This window comes from Panthera tigris, chromosome B1 (genome assembly GCF_018350195.1).
Source record: "Panthera tigris isolate Pti1 chromosome B1, P.tigris_Pti1_mat1.1, whole genome shotgun sequence".
In the NCBI taxonomy this organism is placed as follows: domain Eukaryota; kingdom Metazoa; phylum Chordata; class Mammalia; order Carnivora; family Felidae; genus Panthera; species Panthera tigris.
In genome coordinates, this window is record NC_056663.1 from 162,617,881 (window position 1) to 162,624,833 (window position 6,953).

General features: G+C 43.6%; 1 non-coding gene across 1 annotated transcript; it reads left to right on the plus strand.

The window, feature by feature from the left end:
- The first annotated feature begins 5,703 nt into the window (after positions 1 to 5,703).
- LOC122238216 lies at positions 5,704 to 5,806 on the plus strand. Its single transcript, XR_006217176.1, has one exon. It is a non-coding gene; the product is annotated as a U6 spliceosomal RNA (small nuclear RNA).
- Positions 5,807 to 6,953: the final 1,147 nt, after the last annotated feature.

A 6,953-nucleotide genomic window follows, 5' to 3' on the forward strand; every position in this document is an offset into this window, starting at 1 on the left:
ATCTCTGAGGGTTGTTTGCTGTGCTGTCTCTTGAAGGGCAGGAACTCAGCTTCCTAATGCTTTTTGGGCTCTCCCAAAACCAAGATCTCTGATTTTTAAAATTCCAGGCTTTAAGTCCCGCTGGTTGTAAGAACTCATGAAATTCAGCCCTTCTCGCTTTCAAAGCCAAATGTTATGGGGATTCATTTCACCTGTGTGGGCTTCCCAATGTGATAGTCTATTTCTCGTCCTTCTCCTCACCTCTGGCTCTCTCCTAACTGTGCGTGTCCATCGTCCATTTTGCTTGCAAACCACTTCACCCTTCCTATCTCTTCTGTCTGGCCTCTTCTCTACCTTTAGTTGTGGAATTTGTTCTGACAGTCTTGGGATTGCTTTCTGGATTATTTATGCTGACATCAGTGTTACCTAGTTGTATCTCTGGGACGATTTGAGCTTAGGCTCCTCCTAATCTGCCATCTTCCAGCCTCTAACAACATTCCCTTCCCATCTTAAGTATTTTGTTAAATACACATTTCCTTGACCAAAGAAATGGTACAGAAATGATGACCAACCCAGAGGAATATAATAAATGTTAATAAAAACTACTGATTAAAAAGAGATACAATCAACGATAATTCATTGTAGGAAGTTATACAGGAAAAATGACCCTGTTCCTTTAAGAAATAAATCTTAAGGGTTAACAAAAGGAAGGAGAGAAGACCTACAGATTAAAAGAGACATCAGCCAAATGTATCATAGGGACTTTTTGATCCTGATTTGAGCAAACCAACTGTTTAAAAAAATTATGATGAAAAGGAAAAACTATGGAAATAGTAAAAAGGATCCATAGTTGCTAAGGGTTATGACTAGGCAGAGCACAGGGGATTTTTAGGGCAGTAAAAATACTCAGTATGATACTATCATGGTAGATACATGTCATTACACATTTGGCCAAACCTATAGAATATACACACCAAGAGTGAACTCTAATGTAAACTATGGATTTGAGGTGATTATTGTGAATCAATATAGATTCATTAGTTGTAACAAATATAGCACTCTGGTGGGGGATGGTGATAATGGGAGAGGCTGTGTGTGTGCAGGGGCAGGGGATATATAGGAAATCTCTGTATCTTTCTCTTAATTTTGATATGAATTTAAAACTTCTCTTACAGGGGTGCCTGGGTGGCTCAGTCGGTTAAGCGGCCGACTTCAGCTCAGGTCACGATCTCGCGGTCCATGAGTTCGAGCCCCGAGTCGGGCTCTGTGCTGACAGCTCAGACCCTGGAGCCTGTTTCAGATTCTGTGTCTCCCTCTCTCTGACCCTCCCCCGTTCATGCTTTGTCTCTCTCTGTCTCAAAAATAAATAAACGTTAAAATAAATAAATAAATAAAATTAAAAAAAAATAAAACTTCTCTTACAAATCTTTAAAAAAAAACAAAAAATGATGATAAAAGAAAATTGTCTATTTGATGATATTAAGGAATTATGGTTAACTTGGCTGAGTGGTTGTATATGTTTTATCTTGTAAATAAGGTTCTTAAAATTTAGAGATACTGCTTACAAAAGAACTTCATGTAAAAATTATAATTGCTTTGAAATTTAGTCTTGTGTTCGTGGAAAAGCAGAGAAGGGAATACATCTGTGTACAGATGAAATGAGATTGGCTCTGAATTAATCATTGTTAAGCTGGGTGATTGGTTCATGGGTCTAGTATAGGCTTCTTAAACTAATCTCCCTACTTTTGTAAATTTTGAAATTTCTGTAACAGCAAGGTGAAAACTGCCAAAGCCGGTATGTTTTAGATCAAGTTATCAAACAGCATCAAGAGATCCTGGAACACACAATGGACCAAGACTGGGGAAAATGACTGCTTAGGAAACGTTGACTGAGGCACAGCAGGCAGCAGGGATGAGGATTGCGCTCAGGCTAAGAGAGCAGAGATGGTGTATTACCCAGATTTGGGCCACCGGGGAGAGTCAGCAGACCTGTGGTCACCTTAGAATGGACATCTGCCAAAGGAAGGAAGGCACAACCAAAAGGAGGTGGGAGAGGTACCATCTGATGCAGAGCTGACAGGGCATCGGCAGCAGCCAGCTGAAGTTGCACTTGGAGGCCTCAGCAAGGGAAATCAGAGTCCCAGATGCATTTCAAAAACAAATAAGGAAGATTGGAACACCCATCAGACTCAAAGGAACTCAGCTTTATACTCTCCTATCCTTGCTTAGGTGCCGCTTCTGACTGGCATCTTCACTTTGTGTGTAATGCAAAGCAAGATGCCTTCATGTTTCCTAGAGTCAAAACCTCCAATCGCTTGTCAAATAGCTCATATGTTGAAATGATGTTGAATGCCCAGGGCAGTGCCTGCCCACAGCAGGTGCTCAGCTGAAATGCTATAAAGCAGATGGCTGGAGCACTACAGCAATTCTTCTTTTTTTTTTAACCACTGACCCCCCTCCCCACCCTGCACCCACTTTATATTTTGTTTCTTTATATGTTAATAGGCTATTATAGCCTTTTTAACATCTCTCTAGCACACGTTTCTTCAAGTATTCATGTTCAGTGTGGATGTATTACTTAAACTACCGTAAAACCTTGGTTTGTGAGCATAATTCGTTCTGGAAACACACTTGTAATCCAAAGCATTCATATATCAAAGCGAATTTCAAGAACCATTGGCTCAGTTGTGATCATGTGACATTCGGCATCACATACGACTTGTATTGCAAGACACTGCTTGTTTCTCAAGTTAAAATGTATTAGAAATGTTTGCATGTCTTTGGAACACTCACAGAACAAGTTACTAACAATCGAAGGTTTTACTGTATATCCTTGAAGTGCTCATGATCTCATAAGAGAGGAAACTATCATCAAAACAAAAACCAAAACACACAAAAAAGAGACTCAGCTTTATACTTCTGCCAGGGCTGGAGGAAACCAACACCAGATTCATGGGTGCCAGGCAAACACAGCTCCCCTGTCTTTGACTTTCCCATCTCTTCTTCTTCAATCCTAGAAGACCCAGGCAATTTGCACACGGGGTGCCGAGCATTGACAGGTGAACCTCATCAAGCAGGTGTGTGGGAGCTGGGGAGGTGGTAGGGGTTGGGGAGCCTTCACTTCAAAGGAAAGAGAGTTTCCACTATGACCTGTGACTAAACAGTTTAACCACAAAAGTGCTACCATTCTTACAATGAAAATAAACAGATACATCGTGAGATCTAAGAAAAACATAATTCCACAGAACAAGTTTGAATAGTGAGAAGGGATAATAATTGGATGGTATTCTCCTGAACTCACCAGTTCTGCTGTCACAACCAGCACCGTTCAGCGACGTGTTACATGCAGTGTATTCCAGCTTAGCAAAGATACACTGCTTTGCTTTGGTTACCGCCAACAAATTGAGATCGAGAAAATGTTCCTCCCAGATATTACTGTAGGGAGAGCTTTGCATTCATTTGGCAGGAATACTTGGATAACTCACTGGAGCATATTCAAACAGCAAGGGTGACTCTAAGCTCCTGGACAAGGAAAGGAGATGGGGACAAAGGAGACAAAAGGAAAGAGTGAGAGGTTGTATACTGTACAAAGTGACCTCCCACCCCAGCCCTTCAAATTCTTCATTGCCTAGAAGCTCAGTTAGGCCTGGCGTTCCTCCAAAGAAGCAATGAAGGTCAAAGGTCAGTGTAGGACCCTCCGCTAATCTACCTGGCCACTTTTGTACAAATTAGAAAAGGAGGCCCTTAGGGTAAAACAAATTACAAAACGGTGTACCCTCGGGGTGGAGGAATTACCTCAGACCCTTCCCTCTGGTCTTTCTTCGGAAATCTGAACTGAAGCTAGCTTTAGCTGCCACCCTGCCCCTGGACAGGGCACCCGTGTGCAGGGTCCAACCTGGTTCTGCATCCTGGTGAACAGCTGTCCTGGTTCTCAGCCCAGGTTGATAGAAGAAGAGATGGCACAAATGGACAAGGAGCCAAAAGTCAGAAAAGGCTGTCAAAGCATAAGCCCTCAAAGCTTTGCAAGAAAAATGAAGAAGGGCTGTGGAGTTAGGATTTCAGGCAACCTCACACAATCTTACAAGTCAATCTGGCTATATACATGTCAGGTTCTGTGTGCTCTCTCCGTGGTTTATCTCATCTTGCCAAACTGTATATAATTCAGGGGATAAAAATCTCAGGACTGCCTCGTCTATCACTGTTCACCTTCCTAACAACTGGATAAAAGAAACTAATCAAAATGAACTAATTAGGTGTGTGGCCTGCCTTGGACTTTTTCTGGAATCCCCCTCTCCCTGCCACAGCTGGATCTTAGCCCCTCTCTGCCAGGCAGCAGCTTGAGCTCCAAGGGGCCCATGTGTAGACGATCATGTCCAGGGACCCCACCAGCTGCATCTGCACACTCCACACTTTGTTCAAAGCAGAACCATATGGCAGGTCTAGGTAAGGGTCCCCTGAAAGAAAAACAAAATGTGTAGGCAAAGAAAATAAATATAGAGGAGAAAGAGACAAAAGCAGCAAGTAAAAAGAGGAATGGGGATTTGCAGCTGCTGGTGGGAAAACGTGGGCATCTGGCTGAAGAGATCCCTCAAATGTAGATGGAGAAGACCCCCCGCTAACCAGATCGGCTTCTGCATCTGAGGTGGAATCAAAGGTATTTCCTTGGGCTGTGAATTTGTGCCACGTCTTGTGGTCAGACTTAGACAACAACAACTCTCTGCCTTTACTGTCAAGCACCCGGGTGCATGGGGAGAAGGAAAGGAGAGTGGCCTTGAGTGGAAGGATGTGGTGGAGGGTGGCTGGAACCCTGGGAAGGTAAGTTTCACTCAAGAGGTGGATGAATCATGGCTGTGATGCTGGAAGAGGAGAGGGAAAGATGATTCAAGCCACAGATCACAAGAGGGAATACTCTGTGCTGTACTTTGGTGAGTGAGCTGAGCCCTTTTCTGACATTCCTTCAGACGCACATTGGGAGCAATCTCAGGGACTATTTCAACAATAGCAGGAACATAAATGTTGCAGCAGCTGGACAATGAGAAGAACATTTAGGAGTTGGGGCTTAAGGGTGTTAGAAGAGCAATCAATCAAGTGTGGATTGAGGGTGTAGGCAAGCAAGGTAAGAGGAAATATAAAATGAGATTCTCGACTGTTCACTGGGTATTCTGCTTTCCCACTCACTCCAGTCATGAGGAGCTATGGGAGCTCCCAATCCTGGTGGCCTGTGGTGTTCAAAGTGTTCTCAGATGAGGCTGCTTTCAGCTGCAGCTTAGGAGGAAATTCTACCTTCCACTGTGGAAACAATAGAAATATTTATAAACTCTCAGAATAATAAGACTGTTGGTAGGGCCATTCCAGGGTGATTAATTCAATGGCTAAAAGACTTCATCAAGGACCCAGGCTCTTTCCATCCTTCAGCTTGGCCAGCATCAGCATGAAGGCTTTGACCTCAGCCTGGCTTCCCACCTGGTGACAAGATGGCCTCCAGATTTCCAGCAGCCATATCCATGCAAGACACGATCCGGAAACAAAAAGATCCTGTCTTCCATGCTTCTTTTTAAGTGTAGGGAAATCTCTCCCAGAAGATTCCCAGCAGATTTCATCTCACATCCTGTTGTCCAAGTTGTATCACATGTCCTGGTCTAAAACAGCCATATCATGGTAATGATTAGCTTAGACCAGGGGTCAGAATGTTTTTTACCTAGTTAAAAAAAAAAAAAAATCAGTTCGCTTTAGCAGCATATATACTAAAATTGGAACAATCCAGAGGATACTGGCATGGCCCCTGAGCAAGGATGACACACAAATCTGTGAAGTATTCCACATTTAAAAAAAAAAAATCAAAAGAAGAATATTTCATGACATGTAAAAAGAATATGAAATTCGAATTTCCATGTCCATAAATAAAGTTTTGTTGGAACACAGCCACACTGCCATTCATTTACATGTTGTCTATGGCTGTCTGAGCCGAGTCAGAGGTGAAAATGCACAAAGCAGATTGAGAGTCTGCCAGTCTGACCAATTCTGTGGCCTGTAGGTGAGTCAGGAGACATCCAAAGTCATGTGAATCCCCTGACAGTTGATAAACAGGGGTCTGGCATGATGCCATTTGTGGATAGTATTATTATTACTTGGCCAGATTCTGATGCAGCTTTGTTTACGCATCTGGAATGTGTAGCAAAATTCTGAATTCTCTTGTACTACGTGTATGCTAGTAACCCTCCTTAGGAAAGTACTCAGTAGAGTTGAGATCATTTTTAATGTCCTTCCAAAATTATACATCAGACACTAAGTCAGAGTGACCAGGCTCTGCCCAGTATTACTGAACTGAACAAATCAGGGAAGCTCCCACACTCCATAATTCCCTAAGTCAGCCTTTTTGACACATTGAAAGATGAGGCAGGGAAATGGCTGGTCTCCTGGTAATTATCACCACCTGTTCTCCAAGTGGTTCTCCCCAAATAGAATAGTCTCCCCAGAGGGCAGAGAAGGAGGGAGGGAGGGAGGGAGAGAGCGGGACCTATGTATTCAGCAGTTCTGCCCAGTGAGAGTCGCTTCGGGAGACCTCTCTGCAAGGACACAGTCTCTGTTTTGGAAACTGGACTGGAGCTTGGCAAAACTGGGAAAAGGCCAACATTTGTCTTTGAGGCCTTCTGTCTCCGGTTAGTGGTCTCTTCTAAACCATCTTCCCCAACCTTCTACCTTTCTCGGGCTCTTGGAAGTGGCCCGGCGCAATTTTGCCGTCAAGATCTCATTCTTGTAAGCCTGCACAAAATACCTCATCGTGGACATGACTGGGAGCATGCCGACAGCCTCTGTTTAGCCTTCCTGTGCCCAGCTGCGGTCCACTCAAGGGACTCCTCCACGCTATGGCAGTCTGACCTTTGGAAAACGTCATTGTGAGCCTGTAACCCCCTCCCACCTGGATTCACATCCTTCAAGGATCTTACACTGCCTATGAATAAAGTTCAAGTGCC